At 44.2% G+C, this 26654-nt stretch overlaps 1 protein-coding gene across 1 annotated transcript in view; it reads left to right on the top strand.

The window, feature by feature from the left end:
- The first annotated feature begins 12630 nt into the window (after positions 1-12630).
- Positions 12631-26654, top strand: part of LOC144138047 (chaoptin-like) — a 66890-nt gene continuing 52866 nt past the window's right edge. Inside the window, exon 1 of the mRNA XM_077670113.1 lies at positions 12631-12912. The gene's annotated coding sequence lies outside the window, so the exon portion shown is untranslated. The remainder of the gene's footprint in view (positions 12913-26654) is intronic.

The following is a 26654-nucleotide window of genomic DNA, read 5'->3' as shown; positions in this document are numbered from 1 at the left end:
ACATCGTCCCATTATTTACCCAAAGAAACTGTACACTTGAGGCAAAGTCAGTGTAATTAACCTGGAATTTTCATGCCCCCTTAGGAGCGCTCGCTGGGTTGGTTTTTACTACAGTAGGCGAGCAAACTACCCGCGGAACACAAAAACGACGCGTTCAAAACTGCGCAAGAAGGCTGGGGCACGTGTGACATATAAGCAAGCACCAAAAGAACACAACTTCCGCTCGTGCTGTTTCATGCACAGGGCGAGCTAGCACTGCAAAAGCGGGGAATTTGAATTTTATTGCACAAAACCTGTGTTCAATTCATCAAGAGAGTAGTGTTGGTAGCATGGTTGTAGAAGTGGTGGTAGCAAGGAGCGGTGGTAGCATTGAACGAATAACGACACCACAACCCCTCTGGCGGAATCATCACTGCTCTACACTTCCGAGAGCTCTCGCGTTGGGTGGAACTGCTTTATTTTTGTGATATTACCATAAAATCCTTTCTACGTTCCAGTACGGGTTTTGCTAGTGATCCTCGACGATCACTCAGCTAGTTTCAGTTGTTCACTTATCTTCAGTTCTCGACGAGGCTGGGCAGGTTGACCTCATTCGTCTGGATTTCATTAAGGCATTTGACCACGCTCTACACGGGACATTGATCGAAAAATTACTGCAAAACAGGCTCTCGCCGTTTATTGTTGCTCGGGTGACTGTATAATCAACAAACCGCAGTCCGTATGTCAGCATTAATGGTTTTACTTCTGATTCTCTCCCTGTCACATCTGACGTACCGCAGGCAAGTGTGCCAAGGCCTTTACTTTTCTAATTTCTTGCAACGACTTTATTAATAACATATAAAGAATCCAGTTCAAATGCAATTTTTGTGAAGGCGAGTCTATCTTTTTTACAAAAATATTGACGTCAAGATAAACTTACTATAAACTCGACGTTAGAGAACGTTTTTTATATCAACACGTCATATATGCAACTGAAACATGACAAACCGGCATTCCTCCGTATAACTGGAAGGAAGCACCTCCTTTAATTTTTTTTTCGGATTATACTCACGACCAACCCCTAAATCAAGTAAACACAAATATCTCGGCGTTGCTTTAACCAGTACCTTAAGTTGTTATCTCATATTACAACTTTCGCATTACCGCCTGCAGTAAACTTTGCTTATTGCGACACAAACTCAAGGGTGCTCTCACAAGTTATGTACCTAGGCTACACTTTAACTATTGGACGAAAACTTAAATGAGCTTTCCTCTTCTGGGATCACTACAATAAAATAAACATTCATTGTCATGAAATAATTCAAGGAATAGCCGTCCGTTTTATTCATGATATGCACGGGAAATCAGATTCCGTATCTGCCTTTATGGAACTAAATGGTGTTCCAACATTGGAATTAAGACGTAAATCATTTGACCTGAAATTTCTTTTTTATTTAAACCTGGACAACATGCTTAAAATTGAAATGGCGTGCACTGAAAAAAAAAACTGAAAAGAGAGGTTGACCACTTAAAAGCTTTTCATGTAAGCTGCAAAGACAACCTTGTAATTCCAGCGTTACAACAGTGGTAACAACCGTTGCTGGACACGCCGCGGAGTAGTGTGAAACGAAAGTAGCTTAAAACTATCCCAAGAGGCTATCACGTCACAAAACACACGACTGTGTCATACGCAACTTGGCATCAAAGAAACGCAGAATTTCAGATTGTTAAAGTTACCGTGTGGGCATTTCGTTCGTTTGTTCTCGTGCACTAACACAGACATATGGAGGCAGACACAGCTACAAGTAAGGCCAGTACAGGCACTCTCTGGTGGAAACAATGCTGTCATTTTTTTTGCCCTACACGAAGCGACCGACGGGAAAGGGAAGCCGAAACATGCAAACGAACAGCTGTTGCCCCTGTGTTCATCAGAAGCTGCGACCGAGTTCCGGACCCGGGGCACTCGACTGAAGGCAGTCGTCCCACGCGAAGGCAGGCTCAGATCGAAGCACACGCTGATTGCCTCCCGTTCCTTGTTTGCGTTGTCAAACAAAACCGCCTGTCCTATGCCGCTTTCCTCTGCTTAGTCATTCTACTCTCTTTACCTCTCTTGGTGACTCTCGGTCTGTTTCTCGTTATGTTTCGTCATAGTCTCTGCTAGGGTTTCGTATTGTCAGGATATATTATCGAATGAGAAATATTCTGATTTTATTTTTGGAAACTTTTTTTGTCAAGATATCTTTCAACCATAAGTTACAATGCATGAACACCAGTCATGCCTACTAATAAAGGTGATTTATTTCAGCTGAGGGTTGCATTTGTTTAGGTCCACATTTTTTTCCAACTTCCCACGGCACCCATTGTGGTGCGTACACAGGCTAAACGACGCGTCGCAAGTCTATCGAATCTAGGTCGGTGCATATCCATAGTTATAGTCAATCGGCACATTCCTCTTTTGTGTTTTGTTTCCGAAGCACGCTCTATGAAATGGATCGCAGTCAGAGAGCGTTTGGAAGCGCCTACGAGCACGGGAAAACGCGTACGCCTATGCTTACACCAACATCCGCTTTTGACCTCAACAGTAAATTAAGTGCTGTTGCATTGTTAGTTCTGCCATTTGCCCTTTTTTTCTCAGAATGAAGGGGAAAAGATAGCAGCCGAAGCGGTGTCGCATATCTTGGCAAACCTCGTTGTTAGACTCCCAAGCATTTGTTTAGGGCTTGAAACGTAATAAATACAAATCAAAAGAAATACGTTATCGATTTCATCGATTCACTGCATTTTACTATCGCTCATGAGGCACGGTACCACGTGGAGCAACATTTCTGATGGGCGTATAGACAAGCAACAATTAGAACACTTCGACAACCCGTAGGCCATGAATAAAACAAAATGCAAGCAAAACGGATCAATACAGCACCGGGGCAGTACTTCCTCAGTAGTATCGACCACCCCGTCGTATTGATTCCGGTGGAAACGTGTGACGCCAGGCTTTTCCGCGACGTCTACAAGCACGCGTCTTCCCTCCTATTTCGTTTTTTTTTTCCCCTGTGTTCCACTGATACCTGGAAAAGCAAAAGCTTTTAGTGGGATTGTCGGATGTTCTTGCAATGCAAATAAAAACCACCTGAGAAGCCTGATTGTGGCCGTTTCCATAAGACTAATAGTTGGGGTGAATGGGAGGATTTGGCGTCGCTTCGGTGTTCTCTGAGTCAACGCAACGTTGTAGCCGCATGAGAAGCGTATGCTTTGTTCTCTGTAAGCGAAACAGCACACGTGACACACGGGACAGGATAAAGTGGCTAGATAGGCTCTAATTGCAAACATCGAGGGACATAACGTGTGTATTTTCATTATTACATTATAATTCTAAAAAGTACAAAAATGTTCACAAATAACACCTTAACTACGAGGCTGTTTTTGAGGAAAAAATGTAATATCAAAACTTTCTTGTTTTTATTATCAATTACAAACGTTCTCGCAAGCGACGACAACTATTGAGTGTTTTTTTTCCACAAAGAGCATTACATTTTCTATTATCTACGTAGTTAACAAACCTGTGCTCTAAAAAAAAGGATCTGTCCCAACCAGTGCCTTCAGACCCTGTTTGTGGGGCAAAGGTTTAGAGCGTATAAGGCTGGATCCAAAAATCAACCTTAAAAGGCAAGTTCATAAAATACCCAAAAAGGGCTTAAAAAGTGAGAAGGAATCTGGTTACATTCCGAACGTATACTTTTTTTTGTAATTGTGCCGCCCCAATTCGATTATTCAAACTGACCTTGTTCGAATCGCGGTGAATGGTTTCTCGAATTAAAGCGCATTTCGTGCTGCCTATAGGGATCGCTGGAGGAGGGTCATTATTATGTGAAATTCTAATGCTGAAGAATTTGAAGGTCTTTCATTACGTGCTGGATGCTGTCTTCTTGTGAAGAAAAATGCGCTTTTTGATATTCTTGTGTTTCCTTCGAACGCAAAATAAGACCTAATCATGTATAAACACAACACGCAGAAGTGTAGCTGAGCCTGCTGTTCACTTCGACGGCACATGTTTATCAGGTCGATTCAGTTTTAAACGCCATGATTAAAAAACAGAAAAGGCGTCGTGGTCTTTCAACGAAGATACGTTCCAACATAAAGATTTTTTGCGCGTTACCTAATCATGCATTAGCTAAATTACTTCTAATAAAGGCGTCGTGGGCTTTCAACGAAGATAAGTTCCAACATAAAGATTTTTTGCGCGTTACCTAATCATGCATTAGCTAAATTACTTCTTATAAAGACACCATAAGCTATGTACGTCTAGTCTCGCTAACAAACTTTGTATACTGATGCTTGTCGTTTGCGCAAAATGAGAAATTTTTTCCACACCGTATAATATTATTCCCCCTTGCTGCCACATCCATTTATGGTGTCAAATAAAAAAGATTATATCAATGAATAGCTATGCACAGTGAGGTCAAGGTTATATATCGCTTGAAATTATGGGCTTTAAGAGGTACCCCTTTTTCCCGACATCTCCGCCAACCACAAACATTAGACTACGCGACAATCGCAAACCGACACTCACTACATTTCCTCGAATTTCAACCTTGATGCAATCAGTGCAAGAAGCGCCCACCTTCATAGCCATAAGCGCTGTTGATAGCGAGTGCTCAAGCGTGACTTCAGGACTAGACGGAAAAGCGAAAGGGACGCCCTCAAAGGGCCCTAAATGTCTCACCGCGTGAAACCGGCAAAACTGTGGAAAACTAGAACTCCTTCTATACCCCTCTCAGTATGAGGTTTTCAGGCGTACTAATTTTCTGACATTTTGTTGCCACCGTGTAAATCCCTGCTTTTACTTTCTCTCAAAACCCGCTTCATGAACAAGTTCAAAACAGCAGCTTGCGAGGCAGGGAGCGCTCATCGTCTGCTCCGATATTAGGACACCGGGCGCCCTACTTTGCTTGCATTTGGATTCTTCAACCACATGGTTTACCGGCGTACTTACGCAGTAATCGATCTGGTTGGCAAGCCTCCCTCACCGAGACGTAAACGCAAACGGGACACTACAGGCATCGGCTCATGTCTCGCGTCGCCGCTTCCATCTCGACAATATAGCATTTTATGAACCTGAAGGTTTTTGCAAGAAAAGACCGATGCCCTCTTGTCTGCCTGCCATACTTCTTTAAATTTTTATTCAACTGTTTCAAAAATCGTGGTGATACCCAGTGTATTTTAACGGCAGAAAATGAGATTTTTCAAAGAAAGCTCGCATCCTCTTAGCAGATGGTGCATAGAAGACATTTGACCACGGCAACTACACAGTGCACGTGAATGGCTAGAAATAGTCTCATTTATTTATGAGTGAACATGATCCTGTCTCAATTCACTCTACTCCAGTAAAACCTTTACGTTGACTAAAAGTGACGTCGGTAAAGCTCCACGTCGATAATAACTCCAACTAAGGTTGCTCATAGCTTTAGGGTGTGTATGAAATAAGCGTATTTGCGAAATAAACTTTCAGCGCAAAGTTTATACCGTTTTAATGCATCCTCCAATCCCTAAAACTTGTTTGCTTTATGCAAACAAGTTGTTCGTAGCATACGCAGGCTGGTTATCTATTCTTTTTCCCGATCTTTGGTAGAGCCCGTTGCGCGAGACTAAGCATGCAAAAATACACAAGGGCATAAGTTTCCTAGCCACAAAAATGTGGCAAAAGCACAGAAGATAAACAGTACCTCTACGGCATTTCTTCCACGCCGACAGTATAATCTCATTACTGGAGCAACGGGCTTTACCTTTGCGGCTAGTCAACCACCGTCGCTTCCAGACCCCAATGTTGACAAAGGAATGTATCATTCCGCCGAAGCTCCTCCAGCTTTTCTTTTCCCCTTTAGGTGTAATCCGCTTTTTGAATTGTGAAGTATCAATCGATTCGTTGAAGTCGTCGTTGCGCTGCTTTTACTTTTCAAGACAGTGACGTGTTCATCCCTCATTGAACTTTCTGGCTTCAAGCATCAACAAATCATCATCATCATCATCATCACCAGCCTATCTACGCCCACTGCAGGGCAAAGGCCTCTCCCATTATTCTCCAATTACCTCGGTCCTGTGCCAACTGTGACCAATTTATCCCCGCAAACTTCTTGATCTCATCTGCCCATCTAACTTTCTGCCGCCCCCTGCAACGCTTGCCTTCTCTAGGGATCCACTCTGTTACTCTTAATGACCAGCGGTTATCTTGCCTTCGCATTACATGCCCTGCCCACGTCCATTTCTTCTTCTTAATTTCTACTAATATGTCTTTAACACCAGTTTGCTCTCTGACCCACTCCGCTCTCTTCTTGTCCCTTAATGTTACACCTATCATTTTCCGCTCCATTGCCCGCTGAGTCGTTCTCAATTTAAGTTGAACCCTCTTAGTGAGCCTCCAAGTTTCTGCCCCGTAGGTGAGTACCGGTAAGATGCAGCTGTCATACACTTTCTTCTTCAGCGACAATGGTAGGCTGCTATTCATTATCTGAGAATGTCTGCCGTATGCACCCCACCCCATTCTGATTCTTCTAATTATCTCTGCCTCATGGTTGGGATCCGGGGTCACAACTTGGCCTAAGTAGATATATTCGCTTACCACTTCCACTGCCTCGCCACCTATCTCAAACTGCTGTGCTGTCCCGATGTTATTGATCATTACTTTAGTTTTCTGCATATTAATTCTCAGGCCCACGGTTCTACTCTGTTCGCCCAGTGCGGAAAGCATGCTTTGCAATTCGTCCCCCGAGTTACTTAGCAAGGCAACGTCATCAGCAAATCTGAGGTTACTGAGGTATTCTCCATTAACCCTTACTCCCACCTGTTCCCAATCCAACGTTCTGAATACTTCTTGTAAGCATGCTGTGAATAACATTGGAGAGATTGTGTCTCCTTGTCTGACACCCTTCCTTATAGGTATTTTACTGCTCTCCCTATGGAGGATGATGGTAGCTGTAGACCCACTGTAGATATCCTCTAGTATTCTTACATAATGCTCATCTACCCCCTGGTTCCGTAATGCCTGAATGACTGCTAGGGTTTCGACCGAGTCAAATGCTTTCTCATAATCTATGAAGGCTATATATAGGGGTTCAGTATACTCAGCGCACTTCTCTATCACCTGATTGATCGTGTGAATATGGTCCATTGTTGAATAACCTTTACGGAACCCTGCTTGTTCTTTAGGTTGACTGAAATCTAAGGTTGCAGAGATTCGGTTAGCGATTACCTTGGTAAATACCTTGTAGACGACTGACAGTAAGCTGATCGGCCTGTAATTTTTCAAGTCCTTCATGTCGCCTTTCTTATGGATTAGGATGATGTTCGCGTTCTTCCAAGATTCCGGTACCATTGCGGTCATTAGGCATTGCGTATACAGGTTTGCCAGTTTTTCAAGTACAATTTCTCCGCCATCCTTCAAGAGGTCTGCTGTTATCTGATCCTCACCAGGTGCTTTGCCCCCTTTCATTTCTTTCAAAGCCTTCCTTACTTCTTCGGTCGTTACTGGTGGGATGTCTATCTCCTCTGAACTGCTGTCTCGTTCGGCATTATCCTGTATGTCCCGGCTACTGTACAGATCCCTATAGAACTCCTCAGCCACTGTGACTATTTTATCCCTATTTGTGATGACATTGCCTTGCTTATCTTTAAGTGCATACATCTGATTTTTCCCCACGCCAAGACGTCTCTTCACTGCTTTCAGGCTACCTCCGTTCTTTACAGCGTATTCGATCCTCTCCATATTATACTTCCGTATGTCAGCTGTCTTACGCTTATTGATTAACTTCGAGAGCTCGGCTAGTTCTATTCTGTCAGCTGCGGTAGAGATTCTCATGGTTTGCCGTTTCCTGATTAGATATTTCGTCTCCTGTGAAAGTTTACCAGTATCCTGTCTGGCCATAGTGCCCCCGACTTCTATTGCACACTCCGTGATGATGCGTGAAAGGTTGTCGCTGGCTTCCTGGGTCGTAGGCTCGGCTTCCTCGTTAAGGGCGGAATATCGGTTCTGTAGCGCGATCCTGAATTCTTCTACTTTACGTCTTACTGTTAGTTCGTTTATCGGCTTCTTTCGTACTAGCTTGTTGCGGTCCCTCCTCAAATCTAGCCTAATTCGAGATCTTACCATACGGTGGTCACTACACCTTACCCTTCCAAGCACTTCCACATCCTGCACGACGCCAGGGTTATCGCATAATATGAAGTCTATTTCATTTTTGTGCTCCCCATTCGGGCTCCTCCAGGTCCACTTCCGACTCTCCCGTTTACAGAAGAAGGTATTCATTATGCGGAGGTTATTCCGTTCTGCAAACTCAACTAGTAGGTCCCCCCTGCTATTTCTACAGCCCAGACCAAAGTTCCCAACTGCCTTGTCTCCAGCCTGATTCTTGCCTACTTGAGCATTGAAGTCCCCCATAACTACGGTATACTGTGTTTTTACTTTAGCCATTGCCGATTCCAAATCTTCATAGAAGCGTTCCACTACTTGGTCGTCGTGGCTGGATGTGGGCGCGTAGCCCTGTACCACCTTGAGCTTGTACCTCTTATTGAGCCTAATTACAAGACCTGCTGCCCGTTCGTTAATGCTATAGTATTCGTCTATGTTGCCAGCTATGCTTTTATTGACTAGAAATCCCACTCCCAGTTCTCTTCTGTCCTCTAGACCACGGTAACATAGGACGTGTCCATTTTTCAGCACCGTAAAGGCTTCGCCTGCCCTCCTAACCTCGCTAAGCCCTATTACATCCCATTTAATGCCCTCTAATTCCTCGAACAACACCTCGAGACTTGCTTCGCTAGATAAGGTTCGTGCGTTAAACGTTGCCAGGTTCAGATTCCATTGGCGGCCTGTCCGGATCCAGGGATTCTTAGCACCCTCTGCTGCGTCACAGGTCTGACCGCCGCCGTGGTCAGTTGCTTCGCAGCCGCTGGGGACTGAGGGCCGAGGGTTAGTTGGCGTATTCATGGGAGGTTGTGGCCGTTACTACACCAGGGTGGCCAATCCTGCTCTGGTGAGGGAGTGCATTACCGGCAATGGTCGCCGGGGTCAGGCCGCACCCCAAGCCCCTTTGTGCAATTCCATCAGACGCGGATTTTCTTCTCTTTTTTTTTTTTTTTTTTTAAATCCGGTGGGAATTGTCCGGCACCGGGATTCGAACCACGGTCCTTCTGCACACGAGGCGGGTGTTCTACCTCTACGCCATCGCTGCATCAACAAATAAGCTATACTTATTCCTTAACCTACTTGTTAGCTTACTTTAGATCTCACAAAGCTTTGTATATAAATCCTGGTGTAGAATATCATAAACTTTTCTCATGTTGCCAAAATCTGTTTTTTTAAGCTAAGCTAACTATGTCTCACTGATCAACACGTTTCCCTCAAAAAAGCACTAAAGGAACGCGAACGCCAGGTTACTCTTATGATGATGTTGATAATATTTGGTTAGTTTGATGATATTTGGTGAATATTTTCTTGAACCGTGAAGCCTTCTCTGTTCGAACGCCAATTTCTTCATAGTTAAAAGTCGCAGACCAAATTTCAAACCCTTACGCCCAAAACGCACTCCAGAAAAGTGAACTGACACAATACATTTCTGCAAAAGCGTATCAAGCCCCTCAAGGGAAAAAAAACGCTTCCTGTAGTCGCAATCAAAACTGTGTCCCTCGCGTTTTAATTAACTCTCCTACGGATCCCACATCGCACTCAAAAAGCCGAGTGGTTGTAAACACAATAAAATTATCTCCGACTTGTAGGGTTTTTAGATATTGAAGAGAGCCTCTCAGTTTCCTAGCGGGAGACCCCCGAGGCCTGCTATTGCACTGACAAGATCATTTATAAAGTGATTTTTCTTTCAATATTCTGGTTTTTTACAGACAACTGTGCAAGCAAAACTGGTGCTAACATCAAAACCCATAATTGTTTCAAACAATTATGAGTTTTGATATTGTTAAGCCCCCTTCAGCTTTTTTTACGGCGTAAACCTTGTACACTTTTTGCGTCCTTCCGAATTCAGAATTCCGGCATTAGTTCATTTTATTGGTGGCTACAAACGCAACCGCGAGACATTTTTCTTTTAAAAATTTTTCACAAGAGGGCGCGAATGTTAAGTCTTGAAGAACTCAATTAAGAGTGACTTCAATGCTTCTTAAATTTCGTCAGAACTATTAGCATTTACTTCCTCGTGAATTTAACTCAACGCAGCTTAAAAAAGGCTTTAAAAGGTTCTCGGCACTTTCCTTTTTCACGCTCTATACAGAAAAACTCACTATTCTGTTTTATCAGAAGTTTTCAGAAAGAAAATATGACGTTCGTTACACTCAGGCTAAGCGTTATGTAATTACAATATGGACTATGGTATTCAGTCGAAACAGTTCCGCAAAGCGTCTATTTTCTATAAACCTACTTCGCGTGGAAGCGCATTTTTACTGTCAGCGAAGCGAGGCATCTCCGATCATCTTTTTTTATAAAAAAATGCTTGATTTTTGTCCAATTCTCACTTACAATTTCTTGAAAAAGGGCCAAGCAGGGCTGTTTATAAAGATGTCAAATATGCAAATAAAGCCCGGCCTTTTTGACGAGAGAATTCTTCCCTCACAACCCTGACAGCTTTTTTTTTCGAAAAGTCCATTTGCACACAGTGCCTGCGAAGCTCTGCAAGTGGGTTAATTGGTTCTTATGAACGCTTTCCTTCATTAAAGCGTAGCCTGATGCGAACACGGGGAAACTGCGAAGAATTGTTCGAAAGAACAGTGCAAAAACAGTCCCAGTGTTGAACTCTGGATAAAGTATGCAAGCAACGAATATGATTCCTATCTTGGCCTGACATAATACTTTTCTAAGGTTCAACTGGTAAGTGTGAAAGAACGCGGCTTAATTTTTAAGAATCGACATCTTCAAGCGTTTTCTGTTTTTGCGTTGTTATACCGGCAGTTGTGCAAGACTGGTGCCACACTGTGCCTTCGGAACTTTTGTACCATACGGTAATATTCTTCCGCTAAAAAGGTTGTGCGAAATTTCTTAAAGTGCAGCAACAGGTGTTGAAGCAGAAGGGCTTATGGGGGCCTATGGTACTTTCTTTCAATACAACATGACGTCTATCTTAAATGCAGGTACACCTAGTGCTGCAAGATTAAAGTATAATAGGTTCGTAATTGAACTCCCTGCCCGGAATTACATGTCACGGCGAATAACTGTTACAGTGACGCAAACCCAACATTGCGTTCGTTATCTTAATGATACGCAAAAAAATTTAGGGGCCTTGAGTCTCTCAGCGACGCGCAAGGAGTCACGGTTCTACCTCATCATCTTATTCGTGGCTTCCCCATCACGAAACTAATATTTGCAGAGCTGATTAGGTATTTATGACGATGGCGGAATTTGCAAGAAATTTATTTAAAGATGTCCGCGAATTGAGAAGAAATTTAACCAACACGCAAGGAATGATATCGGGAGCCGCGAATTCTAGACATAATGTTTTTCCTTTTGAAATGATCTGATGTCCCCATTACGGTATGTAAATAAGGATGGTCAATCACATAAATTTAGGTACCTTTTTCTCGATGCACAGGTTACAGAAGTGTGACAGATGTCAGTAGAGTGTAGTGTACTTTGGCACCAATGAATAAAAATGGAAATACAATATTACTGATGCATCATAGTAAAGAACAGTCATGTCATTTGTGGTACTTCTTACCATTTTACCAATCTTCTACTTTTGAAATTGTTAGGCACGTAAGTAAAACACATACTATAAAACGAGTGAATTTATGAACAATCCTTAAAAAACAAATTTTCTCTGCCGGCGAAAAAAATCAATGTAGCCGTTTTTGTTACTATATCTTCTGCATATCAAAGTTTTTGGCGGCTCTTAAAAATTGCGGAAGGCAAAAACAACCGCCTGACACGAAGAGATAGTTCCCTGTCCAGCATTTCGTGTTTCACCTAGACACGTAGTAAATAAACATCAATAATAAGAGTATAATAAGTTTATTTCATCATCATTGTGTACATGATGAGAGGGGCCCGCAGTAAAAGAAACAGTTTGACTGAAGCTGCTGACCCCTAACTCATCATCGTCATCTCGCGTTCAGCGTTTAGCGCTGCAGTTGTCGCGGCCACAGTTTCTGCCTTCTTAAATGTTCCCATGAATTTGTTTTTCACATTTACAGAACCTTTCCAGTTCATAATCGCTGAAAAAACTAACCACTAGCGCAACAAATTACGAGCGTTGTAGCAGTTTGCCTTGTGATGACTGAAAGAAACACGGCCGTCGAAAACACCGCAGTACATATTCATCCATAATAAATTCACAGTTGAAGCCTAAGCTGTTAGGGGAAAATTCCCTACTTTTGAACTTCGGCCCCACCTGGGGACATTGTCTGCCTAGGGAAGTTCCTTGTTTGGCTGACGGACATCAATATAGGGACATCCCGAGCCGCGGGGAACACGGGGAGAGAACTCAGCGTCATCGACCTAGGGGCTTTTCGGAACTCGGGGGAGAGCTCTCCCGATGGGCAAATGGGAGATAGCTATCAGGGTCCTCCCTAGTCATTCCCTGTTTGGGGAACTGGGTCTTACAGGCCCCTACGAACCGAACCCGCGCGGTGCGCTCTGAGACGCGGTATCAGTCGGCGCCGGAGACTTGGCGCGTCCGCTTTAGAAGGTCCGCGTTCGCGCTTTCCAGCTTCGGCTGACATCTCAGTGAAGTTTATGCTGTTTCTTGTGGTTATGGTGTTGTTTTTTCCTTCTTATTTCCTCACTGGCATTCTCAGTGTAATGGTGTGCCTGACCCTCATCACAGCGACCTGTTCTTAGAACAGGAAGCAACCTGGAAGTGCCATCTTCAGGATAGTATTTATCTGTCTCACGAATGTCAAGCCCATATAACGGATAACATCAGAAGTCAGAGACCAATTTCCTCTGTGAGTAAGCCAACTTTTTTAATATTTGGTACATTCTAGGTTCTGTATTACGTCAGTTTCAAGCGTCGGATGCGAAACAGCAAAAAACATTTTCGCCATAAGATATGTTGTATAGCGTGTGCCTCGTAAGATATGCCTCATAAGTATTTTCACGCTCCTCTTAAGTAGAACCTGGTATTCAAACAAAGTGACAGAACAACAGTGAAAGGTCACTTTTTCTAGTAAAGTGTTCAAGTTGAAAGACAGTTTCTCTTAAGACAAAAACTGGAAGATATTTCTATAGAAACCTGAAAAGTTCTTTATGCTCTTTCGACAAGATGGTAATCTTCAGGACTACTTTCGCCTTCAAGTACGCTTGGAAGTTTTAGTTTGTTTCCACATTTACCTGGCGACTGCGACATCTCGACACCGCATGCCACCGCATCTAACCACCGTATGTACCACCGCATTTCGGGACTACAGCGTAGTTTCCCAGCAGTATTAAACATCACACTATCCTGGTTTCCATGAGACAAAAAAACGAATTCATATGCTTTGACTCCAGAAGATTTAATTTTTTCTAGATTTTCTTCGCACGTTCCATGCCTCTCGACGTTTTTTGTTCGGTCGATTTTACTAGCTTCGGGTCATCGAAAATAGGTTTCTGGTTTTACGCAAGCCATCGTGAAGAAAAACGGCCAGGTTAATCGGAATCATACTTGAACCTCAAGAGATGTCCGTTATGCAAATGCTTTTTTTTTCTTAAAATTTGTCTAAGGCCCAAAGATCCCAACTTTTTGTATATGACTGGCATTATTTTTATCGCCTTTGTCTCAATATAGCCATATAAATGGTCATGTGGGTCTACACTCCCGTCGGGTTCCTTCAGTTGATAACCAGACCTTTGTGTTATTATGGGTCTCTTTGTAAATCAGATGTCACGACATCTCTTAAAAGCAAACGCTGTTGGCTTTTGCCGTTTTATACCTCTTCGGTATTCTAGGTGTCACAATTTTTTTTCATTATAATTTTGGTATTACGAAACCACCAAAAAAATCCATAGAGGCGCATCTACAACAATCCCCGCTCTGCACTCACAAAGAGGTACATACACGTTTTTTTTTTCTTTGTCAACAGCTAATTGCTCTTGGTCCGTTCGCGCGCGAATTAACAAATAATATTTTGTGTGCGAGCATAATTTGTCGCAAAAGTAGAAAACAGGGCGCAAATGTTTTCGAGCGACGTGAAGTGAAGAGCCTGCTGGGGATTCTCTAAAACTCTGACGTCATTTGGTAAATAAATGTGTCCCGTGCATCAAAATTCAGCCCTCGAGAATGTCTTCTTTGTAGGCACTGAATGGCGAAAAACATAAAATAAAAGAACATGAATGTTTGAGCAGTGTACACATGCTAGTACACATAAATAAGGTTTGCGTTCTTTGATACTGTTAAGGGGCGGTGGGTGACAGGAAATGAGCTTTGGAAGATGCGAGGGATCTTCGTGTACACTGTGTACACGATGTCTGCCATGAGACAGTCCGTGCAGGTGGCACTTCTCCTTCCTCTACGGACTTGCTTGGAAACAGCGCAAATAAAACAGGACACAAAAGGAAGAAGGAACGGACACAGCGCTGACTTACAACTGAAATTTTTATTGCGATTGCCAGCGGTTTTGTAGGAACACTGGCAATAACAACAAAAAGGAAAAAGTAGAAAAGGAGAAGAAAAAGAAAGTTTTTATGCATGAAAACATGAAAGGAATAGATACATCACGTATTCCTTGGCGTGTCACGATAAGAATTTTGGGAAGGCAAAAACTCACAGTGGTCATGACGAAACGAGATAAGTACAAATGACGTAGCAAAAATCATGGTCGCAATCGAACCGTGGGACAGGCCTAAATAATCTTCATTTACCGGGAGGGGTGCGCTGCGCCAAGTACTGACACTCCTTATCTGAGAGGGAGATAGATGGAATGCTTACGCACTGTTGTCCTAACTTTAAGATTTCGTTGGCTTCTAAAATTTCCCGCACGATTTGGTTGTCATGCTTCCCTATCACTATGCTCTGATCCAGCGCCGGCCGACATTTGGAAACACAATCGCGGCAATGTTTGGCGAGATGACCACTGAACGCTTTGGAAACGTTATAGTGGTGCTCCCTTAATCTTTCATTGAGACAAGTGTACTGTTCATTGAAGCAAGTGTACTACCAACCATGAAAACAAGTTTGTTTCTTGCACTGAAAAAGTTGTTTATTCTGTCCCCCTGTCATGTGGCAAGCAGTATGTAGGCCAAACCGGTCGATGTCTCAATGAAAGATTAAGGGAGCACCACTATAACGTTTCCAAAGCGTTCAGTGGTCATCTCGCCAAACATTGCCGCGATTGTGTTTCCAAATGTCGGCCGGCGCTGGATCAGAGCATAGTGATAGGGAAGCATGACAACCAAATCGTGCGGGAAATTTAGAAGCCAACGAAATCTTAAAGTTAGGACAACAATGCGTAAGCATTCCATCTATCTCCCTCTCAGATAAGGAGTGTCAGTACTTGGCGCAGCGCACCCCTCCCGGTAAATGAAGATTATTTGGGCCTGTCCCACGGTTCGATTGCGACCATGATTTTTGTTACGTCATTTGTACTTATCTCGTTTCGTCATGACCACTGTGAGTTTTTGCCTTCCCAAAATTCTTATCGTGACACGCCAAGGAATACGTGATGTATCTATTCCTTTCATGTTATCATGCATAAAAACTTTTCTTTTCCTTCTCCTTTTCTACTTTTTCCTTTTTGTTGTTATTGCCAGTGTTCCTACAAAACCGCTGGCAACCGCAATAAAAATTTCAGTTGTAAGTCAGCGCTGTGTCCGTTCCTTCTTCCTTTTGTGTCCTGTTTTATTTGCGCTGTTTCCAAGCAAGACAATGTACCAACTCGCCCAGTCGTCTGTTTTGGCGTCCTCCACGGAGTTTGGGCCGACAGCTCCCTTCTTCTCCTTCTTCTTCCTTCTTCTTTTTCTTCTTCTTCTTCTTATTCTTGCCGTGACAATATCAATAGAAACATCGCTTAATTGGATGCATAAAAGGCATGCAGAAGTGGAAAACATTCGTGGGATTCGGCGCTCTGATACGATCTCCCCCTATAATACCCGCGGGGCCCAATGCTCCAGTACTTTCTTGCGGACACACGGGGAACGGAACGGCAAACAGTCCAGGCGAATGCGAAGCCTTCCTCATGGAGGGATTTTCGAGGGGAGGACTACAATCCACTCAACCGTGTGGCCTGAGGCTTCACGACAAACAAAGGTAACACCAATTATGTTCGTAGACGCAGAAGCTGCCCAGCAATACCTAAGTAGGGGCGGTCTCCTGGAGTCATAGCCCATGTGATGCCCATGTGGTGACCGCCAACATTTTGATACACTTGGGGTTGTGGGTGTATACGTTCTGTTCTGTCACCACTAAGGGTAATGGTATAATGATCGCCGGAGGCATTGGAAGCAAAAAAGCGCGGGCAAAAATTGGCCACGTATCTGCTCACTTACTCGAAAGACGACTCTTCTGCCGTCTCTGCCCCTTAACGGTCTCTCTTCTCTTTCCCGGCCACCCATCACTTCCCCTTGCGTCTCGCTGCCCCCACGATAAACACGATGGATGTTTTCGCAAGGCAATTCAATTTTCTCACGTTGTACTGCTCACGCCATCTCGTGGGACATTTCGTTATTTTTCGACTTCTTGGAATGCGCTAGAGTGCCCTTTTTGTATTTTTGGATGAAAAAATGCTTTTCAATACGTATTTCTAGTTTCCTAAAGCAAACATTTCACAATCATGCCTTATTAATTAAAAGAACCGAGCAAGAACTACTTAAGTATTCATGTTTTGCCTTAAATATGCCTAATGTTTTCTCTCTATCTTTACTGAACAATGTTGAGAAGTATAAACATCGCTCCCCGATGTAGTACTTTGAAAACGTTTTGCTGATAAATGTATCGTTCAAGTAATCTTTTATCTTTTGGCCTGCTGAATGCATCGTAGGATAGACGTAGACATACAGACTTACAGACAAGCACACGAATGTTTTAGGGTTCAAGTAGCCCAAGAAATACTACCGTCTTTAAAAGGAATCAATACGGCGACAGACTCTGGCGGCATGTCGCGGCACTCTAGTAAAGACGTTAGTCTGTAGCATGCTTCTCAGTGAGCTTCGAGGTTCAAGACATGAGGGGCATGGGAGGTACGCACTTCTTGATCCTTATGACAGGCAACCTAATGTTCTCTGCGACGCAAATGCGGTAGTAGGTCTGTTTACAGGGCACTTCGTTCGGAATTCCTTCAGGGCCTGTTGCACGTCGCCTCTGTAAGCTTCGCAGGGCTTAATGACACTCTAGGAATGAGAACCGGGCATACTGCCGTTTTAGATACGTAGGCATCTACAAGGTCGGGAAAATAATGCGCTACCTTTTCCCCAACGCCACAACTTCAAAAGGCTGGACTGACGGGTATCACCCTAACAATAGCGCACCCTTGCCTGGGTGCGTTCTCTTCGAGCGAAGATAATCACTGTCACGTGGTATACGGCACACTATGATCAAATGGTTTTGTTCGCACTGCGAACAGTCACTCAATTAAGTATGGAAAGAGCTACTTTTATGCCTATCGTTCATTTAACAAGCTCCATGTAGCACTGAGGAGGCTACATTGTCGCCAACAGTCCTCCGACTGAGCAAGCCTAACTCATCGTGAAGGAGGCATAGAAAGGACGTTTCTGCTCCCCTCTCGGCAGCTGGAAACGCAAGGCCCCGGCGCCCCCTTCAGGGTGAGTCAAGCGCCCCCAGTAAATGAACTGTTGACAACCATGTAGCTTCTACTGGTCTGCATGCAACTTCTGCAATGAACTATAGTATTCCTTCGATGCGATTGAGCTGATACTCCTACCTCCGACTTATCGTCTATGGATTAATTATATTTATTACATTCAGTTTCTCAAGATGATACGGAACTCCAAAATCATGGCCACTGCTGGCTTGGTAACTAGCATGACCTTTGATTTGCCTCCAGAACCGGCGTCGACACCTCTAATACATGTCACAGCTGACATCCAGGCGTATCGCAGAAGCAGGAAGAAGGGGCATAACCGGCCCGTAGCAGCAAGAATGCTAAATCTACATGGGTTTTGCATACTTCGTCTGTCAAGAATGAATCAGGAAATGTCAGTTGCCTTTTTGCCGGCAAAATTGCTACACCTGTTGGGGAGTCGAACCCTAAGACGTAAGCTGTCAAAATTTTGTGCCCCACGGCGACCGTGGCTGGACCAGGCGCGCGGCCAGGCAGGACCGGTGCGGTTGTCCCTTTTGGATGGTTGTTCGGCGAAAAAGAGCACGGGGACCTTTCGATGTTGCTTTCATAGTGTGGCCAGGGCGTAAGGGTAGCGCGCGGTTGGTCTTCATCTCAGGTACACTCTAAACTTTTTTTCCTCCCATATACTCCATAGAGGTTCTTTTTCGCCTGTCCTCTAGTGGTCCTCCTTGTAGGAGTTTTTTTACTACATGGAACAGGGAGGTTTTGTTTACCTCCTCAAAACAGGGAGTTTTTAGGTTATAGAAAGGAGGTATTTAGGGAGTGTTAAGAAATGTTCGGGAGAATTTAAGGAGGTCAAAATGGAGTATTCTTTACTTCCTGAAGGGCGTTTTTAAGTGATGTTTATGGAATTTTTAGGCGGTTGAATAGGAGTCTATTATGGCTCCCTTTGGATGTACTTATGTTAGTTTAGGGGCGTTTTTAGAAGGTTCAAGGGAAGCATTTACTTCTTTTGAATGGAGTTTGACGAAAGCTTGGGGAGTTTTGTAGGCCTTCCGAAAGAAGGTTTTCAAGGCCACAAGGGAGGGAGAATTTCTAGTTCCCTGCGGGAGTACTGATTTCACACGGTTTTTCTCGATTTCAGGTTTATTTCAAACGAACTATCGCAGACAAGTTTACATGGTACATGGTGTACACAAGGAGGTTCCGAAATAAATACTTATGGCGACCTCATATTAGAAATCACAAATGGTACATTGCTAAATAACACGCCAGTTAGGAATTGAAGACAGCAATACGATGCTAGTTGAACAAAACGTAGAAACAATATTACTACAAGAACTGGAAATACGCGAAAAACAAAGATAGGCACAAACACAACCGCATGGTAAGTGAAATCATTATAGAATACTAGAGGATTGAGAACGCGTCAGTACTTATCAGAACTTATCAGTACGCATCAGCGCTCAGTACACAGTGAAAAAAATGGCTGCAGTGGTTTACAACAACAACAAAAAAAAATTCAGTAGGTGGTGAAATGAGCGAGAGCTGTCTGCTAGTTGAACAAATTGCAGAAACCATAATAATACAAGAACTGGAAATACTTGAAAAACAGATAGGCACAAACACAACCGCATGGTAAATGAAATCATTATATAATACTAGAGGATCGAGAACCCGTCAGTATTTATCAGAACTTATCAGTACACATCAGTACTAAGTACACAAAGTGAAGAAAAAATGGTTGCAGTGGTTTACAACAACAAAACAATTTTTCAATTTGTCGTGAAATAAGCGACAGCTGTGCAACGATTTGATATTGAAAGGTAACAAGCATTTTGTAGGTGGTAAAGGCACAAGAGATAAATGATATAGGAGACAGACTGCAGTGAGATGGCTATGGATAAATGAGTAATATAAAGAACGAAAAATATGCTGCGGAAAATACCAGTCCGTTTTGATAAAGACACAAATGCGCCAAGAAAAGTGACCGAGTCTGACGGGTTAATTGCAATGATATAGAACAGAATGGGTGGTATCGCGACAGCTTCTTTAGAGTGAGAACAAAAAGCCATGAAATTCGTGTTTTTCGGATAATTTTTAGTTGATTCATTTCGCACCAGTTGCCAATATTATTTAGATAATTGTTTCAAGTTAAATTAGTTTGTTAATATTATTGCTTCACTGAAAGCAGTCTTGGGCAGTAACTAGTTACTAGTAACGCGTTACCGGTAACTAGTTACTTTTTCAGTAACTTGTAACTGTAACTAGTTACTTTTAAGTTAGAGGAACTTGTAACTGTAACACTGTTACTTTTTTGTGGAGTAACTGTAACGAGAAATATCGTTACAGTTACTTTATTTCTATAAAAAAATTATCCAACAGCAACACTCATTAACGGCTGATGTACAGTTTGCGCGTTTCACTTTTTCGGCCTTTCTTCCGCAGAGCCTTCGTGTAGTTCACCTTTGCCAGCTCACTCCCTTCGCACGGGTGAAAAACATCTGTACTAGAAATGTTTAGGCGTGCACGTGTGCGTGGTGTCTCACGCGGTCTACTAAAGGCTGGAAGTTTCTAAGTCCAAGCTGCAGTATTTTCCTCAGCAGCGCGACATCGCTCTCACCCAGGCCATAAATAACGCTGCGACACGCGTCTAAGCGCACGTGGATGCATGTTGACGCGCATGTTGACGCATGTTGACGCGCCGACGCGCGGCTGCACCATTTTCGCCACATCTGGAGTACAGTAAAGTGTTTGACACAAAGGCGAACAGGAAAACGAACACCCACAAACGCCGCACAACGCACTGAAACCTTTTCACTTTCGCGGAAGCCTGGAAAACTCCGGTCAGGGGGTCGCTTTCTCATTAGCGACGTGCAGCCCCGTTTGTGGGGTCATAAAACGCCGCGGGGAGTCTCTCGGCGGCCTCGCGCTCGTCCAGCCCTGTGCGCACTGTAGAGTGTTCGATTCACAAGTCGCCGTTGCTTGGGACCATTGTGCTCTTTAGAGACGCCTGGCCGCATTTGGGACCACGCGTTTGGGACCCCTGGTCTAGAGGCTTCATCGAGCTGTCAACAGTACTCGAACGAGGTCGAGGAAGTAATAAATTTCACGCCCCTCCACACATACGACGACCGCAACGATGGTGGCTCCCGAGTGCCCTCACACCAGCCAGCATCTTGGCCGGCAGACGTCTGACCACACTGCCACTGCACGAAGAAATGTTCTTGGAAAGCCTCGCGACTTCGTTTCGAGGGCTGGGCCGAAACGAAAACAATAGCTACATCTTATTCTGAATTTTGGGTGCAAGGAATACTTGGGCGAGCTTCGTTCGGCCTACGCCTCAAAGCAAACGAAGGGAGGGGTTCCTTGGATCGGCGACGTGATTGCTGTGGAAGGCTGGGATTGTGAGAGCAGTGTTTCCCGGTCGAGACAGCGAAATCCGCCTTTGTGAGGACAGGGGGGAGGAGGGCGAGGGGGGGAAACACTAAAGCGTTCATTTCAGTTTCTATTCCATTTGGAACTATCTTGTCTCATTCCGGGGATGGGGGTGGCTGGGGGTTGGGGCGGGAGAACAACTCCGAGGGCCCACAGACAAACGTCGCTTCGGCAATGGCTCAAATTGGTCTCCGTCTCCGACCACAAACACGAAATAAAAAGTTAACGAAGCGCATTTTTTGAGTATCTTTCAAAAATACCTCGACAACCGATGTACTCCCACGTCCGTTTCCCCATCCCTCCACGGGCCTTCCGTCGATCCGCCACCTTCGCCCCCTTTTTCCCATACTCTCTCACTACGCGGGGCGGACAAGCGACGGCATTGCAGGAGAAAATAAATTAAGTTGACATGGAAAGATTGTTTCGGCTGTGTTGTCATCCAGCTCGGTATAGTATAAGTACGGCCTCTGTGATTACAATTTTGAAAAACAACTAATTCTGTGCTACAATGATGTTTGCAAATAAATTTCTTACGGCGAGAGTGCAGCAACAAAAAAATAAAGTTCCTTGTGATGGATAGCAAAACTTCTGTTATAAAAAAAAATGAGGCGTACACAACGATTGTTGGTTTGGGCATGAGAGTGCATCATTTTAGGTTCCCCTCGTGTAGGCTTTACTATGTGTACTTTTTACTACCTTCATGCCTTCGTACGTTTCTATTAAATAAGCCAAATTTTTTCAGTAACGAAAAAGTAACGACGTTACTTTTTTGCAGTAACTGTAACTGTAACTAGTTACTTTTGGGAAATTCGTAACTGTAACTGTAACAGAGTTACTTTTTTGGGTTAGGTAACTGTAACTGTAACACTGTTACTTTTTTTCGGTAACGTGCCCATGACTGACTGAAAGATAGCTGTATTATGAGCATACAGAACGGCCCATCAAATATCCCGTTTTCAGTAAAAAAAGAAAAAAGAAAAAGTCAGAAATATAATACGGAATTCTTTTTGACTACTATCCAATGATTACAGGATTGAAAACAAATATTAGCGAGCGATATTGATGCGATAAAAGTTAATTAGTTCTAAATCCTTCACACGTGGTTTGGCGCAGGCAAGGTCCAAAAAGCCATGTTCCACAAACGTTAGAGCTCTGTGTGCCTTCTTGGGATATTGAATGTTGAAAATCCAGAACGATGCAAACAGACTACACAGTCCTCCCAGTAAAGATGATGCAGTCAAGACACGCTGGCCATCAATGTGGAGGCTAACTTCCCCGTTCACGGAATGCAGGCAGGGAGTCAGAGGAACATCTGCCTGAAAAAGCAAAAAAGCAAAAAAAAATGCCCCACACGTAAAATTCAAAACAGACACTATGGTTAAATGAACTTAATTCGGTACAGTAATAAAATTGTATGGCCAGGTTCCCTGCGAATTCCAGTACCTAAATTAGGAATGCAAAGGCTTCATAAATCCAAGTGCCAGTACATTAACCGTCGTAGCTTTTGCAGCAATAAAAAAGATATTACTTCCGCACAATATACTCGAGCACAACTTTAAATGACAGCGAAGATAAAATGCAAGTCTCTGTAGGTTGATAGATTAGTTTTTGTTTTTGACTGAAAAACACTTTGGTATTGCATGATTTTGTTTACTGCTGTTTCTTGCTTTAAGATGCCAGCTTGCATCTATTCAAGTGAGTGGGCACACAGTTAAAGACGCAAACCCTTACACTGCCTCTCCCCTACCATGGTGGCTCACTTTCATAGAAAAAGTGGAGCTTTTGCGAGCTGGACGGCTGTTGCAAGCCGTGGCAATACTCACTTCTGCTGGAGGGGCCAACTTGGTTTCCGAATGCAGCCTTGCCTTGTACAGCACAGCCTATCCTGCCTTAAGATCTATGAAGTCATTCAACTCGATCATGTATCAGGATCTGCAGAAGAAAATCGTGTCAGCAAATAATGAATTCATGCCGGACAGGCACCCACTGTTTCAGTTATACTTGCAGATACCTCCACCTATTTCCCTCCTGGTGTTACATCCAAAGCTAATTTGTTACGGCTTGTCTCATCAAGTATGGTCATTTGTCATAACACAGCTAGTCATACAGGAAAGTCCTTCACTGGGTCAGAAAACACTTTCTTTTTTTACAGTAGTAATAAACTAGGCGACTCAGTCATCCGTATTCTGACACCTTAATATTCTGTGTCACCGAGCTGACAAGCGTGATTGGTGCATAAGGTCATTTGTAGCCGCAACCGTTACTACAGCCTTGTTAGCTAACGTAAACCTCGTTCATGGCACCAAATTACTTGTGATTGCATGGCAACAAAAAAAAAATAGCTGAAATGGAAACGCTATTCTCGCAAACTTACCAACGCTGCATTCCACACACACCTGCCTTAGTTAATTTACCGTGATTGTAGAAGTTTCCGTCACGTAAAACCACAGTGCACTTTTTGGAGCTGCAAGCCCCGTGTCAAAATCGGGTGTCAGATGAATCGAGTAATTTTTGTGTATGGTCTTACTATTGATTATGACAAATTTATTACCAACAAAAGAAGAGTGTGTGCATTGTTCTTGTAAAAAAATGATATCCTTTTTTATACCCGGAAGACTTGTGTCATGCTACGGCAAACTCTGTTCTCTTCCATAAGGGCATGAATTTGTGTTTTTAATTACGTAGCCTTAGCTGGCGACTGACGGGCCCCGATTGTATACAGACCCCTCATTATCACCCGAAAGGGAATAAAAACATTTCGGTTTCGAACCACGTCGCCGTCGTGGTCCACACTATATGCATTTAATCGTTCGATAGGCTCATAGCATCTTTTACGCATGTCACCGTTTCCTTAATAGGGTACGCTGTTAGATGTGAAGAGTCGACTCAAGCGAGCAAACAACCCCACCGAATCTGCAGGGCACAGTTTTCGAAGGGGGTGGCCGTCTGATCTGCGGCTCTCGCCGACCAGAGCGCTAAGAATGAGTCAGAGCCTCGAAAGAAAACAACACAAAGACTTATATTTGGACAGGCAAGCCATCAGGAGCGTTAACAAATAGATATTACAAAGTAGAGCAGTTAACTAAAAAGAACACGAGCAGTTCGATGCATATGAGAGACAGAGTCCCACAATATTCACCGACCGGGCCCGACGATGCACCGCTGTCGGAGGCGATTCGGCTACCTGAGTAACCGTCACGTTGCTTTGAAACGACGCCGCGCGCGACAAACGATTTCATATCGAATGCCCTGTTACAAACCGGCCTACAAAAGAATGCGAATGCATACCCCAAAAGCCACAAACAAGTACAATAAAACGAGTGTGCGCTTTTTTCTTTGCAAGTCCCACAATATTCACCGACCGGGCCCGACGATGCACCGCTGTCGGAGGCGATTCGGCTACCTGAGTAACCGTCACGTTGCTTTGAAACGACGCCGCGCGCGACAAACGATTTCATATCGAATGCCCTGTTACAAACCGGCCTACAAAAGAATGCGAATGCGTACCCCAAAAGCCACAAACAAGTACAATAAAACGAGTGTGCGCTTTTTTTTTTTGCCCGTGCGTGTACGTGCTGTGTGCGGCACGGGTACTTCGCAGTTAACCCTATCCAAACGTTTGACAAACGCATCGACTGATGAAAGAGCACTTACCAGCGAGCTGTCCACAGCTGTCGCCGTATCCAAATGTTGTTAGCGGCCGTTCGTCGTGTGACAGGGGCACATAAAAATCTCTCCACCAAATGGCACTACTAGTCCTTCTCAAATAAGAAAAAATGATGGCCCAAGGCGAGGCGCTTGAAGCTCAGGCCGCACCAAGTCACCGGCCGCGCTGCATTGATAAGCACGGAGGCTGTTTACATCCGGGCAGCAAGTCGTGCCGCCAGGGCAAGTTGAGTCGCTGCAGTCGGGTGCGTTGGCGCGCTGGCACGAGAATTTAAATTGTCTATATATCCGCAAGCAAGCGAAGCAGATGAACATTGCAATTGTTTGCAACGGCGAGAACTGTCTCTTTGTTAGCAGAAGAGTTTGACAACACCTACCGTCAAAATAAACAGATTGAAACAACACGGCCGCGCTGTCTGCTTGTGATCGCGCTGGCTGAAGCATCTATACGGGTATACGTACGGTATCGGTTTTGTAGCTGCATGCAACCGTCGCGTCCTGCTTTCTCGTTCTAATTAGCATTAGTCCACGGTTGAAGTGCTGACACACGGAAACAACACAAAACTAACATGGCGACCGCCCGCTTGAGATGATTACCCCAGATGGGGAGTTTATTGTGGACGTGGTTGTTTACAAGGGACCGAACGCCATCTCACAAATGGTGTTATGTGGTTCTAAATCCTCCCTTTTGCTACACGGATGGGCAGCGGTACTACCATGGAGGTTCGTCCACTTGTTTAGACCATGCCTAGGGAGTACATTTTTTGCTATAAGTACTTTTCAGGGCACATTACTTGATTAAAACTCCATTTCCGGCTAGTTTGAGTTTACAGTGTACTTTGCTTCACAGCAGGCACTTCGCGCCGCACTTGTCGCGCCAGCCACACTAACACAACAAGAGCGATAGTTTCCCTCGCTCTCTTTAATCGAAAAACCGTCCAACATCGAACACCGCAGCGTGTCTGCGGGGCCGCGTGCCTGCTCCGGCCATGGTCGCCGCGGCCTGCAAAATTTTGACAGACTGCACCTACCAGGACAACAGCCTACGCTCTACAAAACAGCGATGAATACTACTTTGGTGTCCGGAGCACCATCACAATAAGGCAGTCAAACCATTCTATTCCTTTGGAAATTTCGGCGCTCTTTCCACATCGTTACTATTTTTACCACATCCGGTGCAACGAAAGACTGTATCTTTGCCGACAACAACTTGAGACAGTGATTGTGTATCATGCGCAGGCATAGGCGGGATTTGTATGGTTTTCTGTATCCACGAGACACACACCATACATCGCTGAAGTTTTAAAACCCAAACGTGCACTTAACAATAGAACATTTAACTGTCAAAGTCGTCATGGATAACGCTACAGGTAGAAACATAAAGCGCGCAGCACAGCTCTTGCGACCGACGGAATAACGCGAGCCGTGCACTCCTCAATGGATAAGGGGAGCACTGTAGGTCTAGGAGGCTTAATATTACGCGACAGAAAAAAACCAGCACCTACCGTCTGGGGAAACAGCAAGGAGTCAGCACGGAGATGAGAAGGAAAAAAAAGAAACTTTGTGAAGCCAGAACGGCTTACCAACGGCGGCCTGATATTGCCTTCCCCAACTTCCGCTTCCGGTTCCTTTGATCTCCCCTTCTTTAATCGTACGCTCTCATCCCGGAGGATGCTTCTCTCTTCCGCTAGAGCGGAGTCCCCTGTTCTTTGTTCCTTCCCCATTGCGGCAGCTCGCCCGGTTATACGAGCGCCGGAATAAAACAAACCACTCCTAGTTCTTGCTCGAGAGAAAAAAGAAAAAGTCGAACCAACGCACGCATCGCTAAGAAGGACTTTTTTTGCCAGTCGACTCCCCTGAATATTTTG

This window comes from Haemaphysalis longicornis, unplaced genomic scaffold (assembly GCF_048455015.1).
Source record: "Haemaphysalis longicornis isolate Haplotype H1 unplaced genomic scaffold, Haemaphysalis longicornis Haplotype H1 scaffold_5, whole genome shotgun sequence".
NCBI classification, from domain to species: Eukaryota; Metazoa; Arthropoda; class Arachnida; order Ixodida; family Ixodidae; genus Haemaphysalis; species Haemaphysalis longicornis.
This window is presented reverse-complemented; position numbering and strand designations above follow the sequence as displayed.